This window comes from Etheostoma cragini, chromosome 18 (assembly GCF_013103735.1).
Source record: "Etheostoma cragini isolate CJK2018 chromosome 18, CSU_Ecrag_1.0, whole genome shotgun sequence".
Classification (NCBI taxonomy): Eukaryota; Metazoa; Chordata; class Actinopteri; order Perciformes; family Percidae; genus Etheostoma; species Etheostoma cragini.
The window spans coordinates 17,410,417-17,414,227 of record NC_048424.1 but is presented as its reverse complement, the minus strand read 5'-3'; the positions used below and the strand labels follow the sequence as shown (position 1 = coordinate 17,414,227).

General features: G+C 44.8%; 1 protein-coding gene and 1 long non-coding RNA gene across 2 annotated transcripts in view; one reads left to right on the top strand and one right to left on the bottom strand.

Moving 5' to 3' along the window:
• The window catches only part of kcnk10a (potassium channel, subfamily K, member 10a), a 101,077-nt gene that overhangs the window by 42,192 nt on the left and 55,074 nt on the right, over positions 1-3,811 (top strand). The gene's annotated exons all lie outside the window — the stretch shown is intronic.
• Positions 1-3,811, bottom strand: part of LOC117961626 — a 16,023-nt gene that overhangs the window by 6,377 nt on the left and 5,835 nt on the right. The gene's annotated exons all lie outside the window — the stretch shown is intronic.

The following is a 3,811-nucleotide window of genomic DNA, read 5'->3' as shown; positions in this document are numbered from 1 at the left end:
ATCATGAATTAAACAATCGGATAGCACTTTAGCGTATCAATGTTTAGAGATATAATTAAATGGTGAAAAGTAAGACAACAAATTGTAACCATAAGTTTATGAGGCGTTTTACTGGGCCCTTAAAAGCTTGGGGCCTAAGGCAATTGCCTACCTTTGCCTAATGGTATGTCCGCCTCTGCATGTAAACGAGTATCCGGTACGGATAAAGCACTTTTGCCGAATACAAGTATTATACGAGTAACACATGTCAATATCTGTGCTCGGATTGAATACAAATTCTAATCTGCGTTCTGTGATAGGCTAGTCACAACGCCCCTCCCCAACACACATACAGATTCCTTGTGTTGCTGTGTCCCAGTCGGCTTACTCTCACTCACACACAGAACACCGAGAAGAGAACAGCTCTCTCTCTCTCTCCCTCAGTCACCCAGGTCAGCGGGTCTTTAGCGTTAACGTTTAGGGTTTCTTCAGCTTCAGGTTTGCTTTTTACTTTGGTTTGTAGTACTTACTTAGTGACCAGTAGATTTCTTGTAAACGTGGGGTTTGTTCAGACATGGTAGAATGCGACTCGCTGTCTGCCTGTACAAATTTATTTTAATTTTGTAAACCGTCAGCTGGCTTCATTAAAGTCAATGCAAATCTGAAAAACTGCATCGGCCTATTTGATCCGTAGAACACAGGCCCCCCCTCTCTCGCTCTGTCTCTCTCTTACTCACTCAGACACACACACACACACATACATACACACTCACACATACCTGGTGTAGAAATAAAAAAAGAAAAAAAAAGAACTAAAAACAAAAAAAATCACACTGATCATAAAAAAATTTAAATTTAAAAAACGAAAGTTATTCTGAGTATGAAAACTCTTGTTCCTTACATATTACTTCATAATTGCAACCGCATGTGTTTTATTCATTGTTGCAAAACTTGTTCTGTATATACTTCGTTTGTTACCATGACAACACAATTGATCTGAAGCTCAATGCTGATGCTGTCATGGAAATAGTTTTCTAATCAGCAATAATTAAAACAATTTCTGATCAACCCATATCAACTGCGTACTTAAAATAACAATCCGACCCACTTCCGGGTTAAATTCTTTCCACTTCCGGGTTAGACCCCACCCAGTCCGATTACAGATACTTCATAGGGTAAACAGATACAGATACAGATAATGCTGTACTTGCTCATCCCTAGTTCTAATAGTGTATAGTGGTTCCGTAAATATAATATATTTAATGTAAAGTTTTTGCCTGTTATGTTTAATTTGTTGGACAATAAAGAGAGATTTTTGTTAACAAAATGTTTTTTGAGCATCAATGACATTCAAAACGGTGATAACTGAAACAGATATACAACATACCGTGTGTGTATACACATATGTATTGCAAACAGACCTAAGTACTACACAGACAAATGGCTGCCCCGCCATGGCCATGCCCTACGATGAAAAGTGTTGGGGGGGCAATAAGACAATAAGATAATTTAATCCAAATTAGGTCTTAATTCTTTGGCATTTGTCCAAATCAATGTCCGTCAATCTCTCTCATCCTCAGCGTAATACGTGCGTCCAGTTCAAGAAGTGATTTCGACAGTTCATCTACCTTCACTGCCAGTTTGGTGGTCACCCGAAGCAGATCCACCGACTGCGCCCCGATGGTATCAATCCTCCTCTGCGCTTCCACGGACCGGTCTGAGATGTGACGAGACAGTTCACCAGTCTGATCAGCCCTCTGATGTAAAACCTTCAACTTCTCGTTCACTTCATTTAAGCACTCTTTAAGTTTCCCAGACAGCTTTTGGGTAAATTTGCTGCCAGCTGTCTTACCAATTTTCCGATAAGTTAGGGAGAGTCCAAGTCCAATGACCAGGAATCCCCCAAACAGAATTCCAATTATCCATACGTCCTCAATGTCTTCCACAGATAACACATCAAAGCAGACCGCTTGCCAATTCTCCTAGGTATCGCAAGCTTAGCCTGCAGCGAATTTACCACTGGGGCAGGTGCTAGCTGCACAGCAATGGTGATAATCATCACGCAGCAGTTCTGTGTGTAGTTGTTTGTTGCTGTGCTCAGTTCCAGCTCATCCATTTTGAATGGGATGGATCTCGCGTTGGTGGGTAGGAGGCTTTGCAGAAGATGTCTGTGGTAGATTCCATAGCCGGGCTAGCAGGCCCGACCAGCTTCCTCATCAAAGCAGTACAGGTAACTACTGCTGCTCACGAAAAAGAGGTTCAAAGTAGTTGACCTAGAAGGCTGCAGGAGGAGAAATAACTTAAATTTGGTGCGTCTTCCAGAAGGTGCTGAGGGAAACAACGCTTGCTCTTTTCTCAAGTGGTGGCTTCCAGATGCTCTGGAGTTAGAGTGGCGGCACGCTTCCTTGGTAATAGACAGAGCTTACCGTATTTTTGGTCCAAGATCTGAACCAAATGCAGCACCGAGGCCTTTTAAGTTTTTAGACTACTGAGACAAGATCCACGTTGTTAAAGCAGCCAGGGTAAAAGGGAAAGTACTCTACAAGAACCAGCAGGTAATGTTCTTCCCCAATCTCCATACAGAAATTCACAAACAGCAAAAGTGCTTTGACGGGGTCAAACAGCGGCTGCAAGCCAAAGGGTATTCGGTATGGAATTATTTTTATGCTGAGGGGTTTCCAAAGGCCGCAGATCCTACTTCCTCGATACTCCGGACGAGGCAGAGCTGTTTCTGGAGAAGAGGGGCAGAGTCTGGGAAGCGGAGAAGTGCTGAGAAAACAGCAATTATGCAATGTGAAACTATTATACTCTCTCTATTCGTCTTGGACGGTACATTTTAATGGTTCCTTTTTTCCGTAGCCTAAAGTTTTTTTTTCAGAAACCGTATATAAACAGTTCATAGCCTAGGCTAAAATAGGAACATTCTTTTTTACGTGACAGAAGGATAGACTCAAATGCACGGCTCACTGGGATGGTGTTTTAATGAGGAGAGAGAGGGAGCGGTTGAGGCGGACGTCGGAACGCAGAGGACCGGAGGACAGGTGGGGGCTCGATAAAAAGGAGAGGAGAGTAGATGGGGGACCCGGGAGGAACCAACGCTGCAGACCGAGTAGGAGACACAGGCACGAGGGTGAGAGGTGGAGAGGTGGAGAGGAGGGAACGCCGTGGGAGAATGGCCGAAGAGGAGACACCAGCACTAGGAGTTGAGATCTGGAGGGGGCGCCGAGGGAGAGGGACCAGGGTCCCAAGCCAGCTGACCGGAGGAGAAAGTAACAATGCAGTGGAAGCAACGATCAGGTGAAGAGTGAGTAAAGAGCCGGGGTAGATATACTGAGGTTGATGATGATGGCAGGCAGGTGTGAACAGCGGGAGCGGGTGATGATGAGCAGGTGTGGCGGAAAAGATCTTTAATAGTAGACGGGAGTCAGGTGTGGGCAATCAGCTGGCTTCAGACAGGAGAGGGGGAGGAAAAAGGAAAAAACAAAAACAAAATTAAAGCTGCAAGCAGCGATGAACGGGCCCTCGCCTCTATGCAGGTTGGGGTACTGGCAGAGGCTAATCTTTGCAGCAGTGAATTTGCGCGGCACTCAGACGCTGCACATCGTCACCAATGAAGATGGAACTCCTTGTTGTAAGAATCTACGCCATAAAGTTCATTATCTGTGGAAGGGAGCGTGGGCAATTCACAGGGGTTGGGTCAAAGCATCACCAATAAAGAAAGAACTCTCTGTTGAGTTCAATGACACCTTACACGAGACTGTAGCTTGAACGGTTCAAATGTTAGGGACGGGGGCGTGGCCTGAGTGAGTTGGCGTGGTTAACATATGGGGGC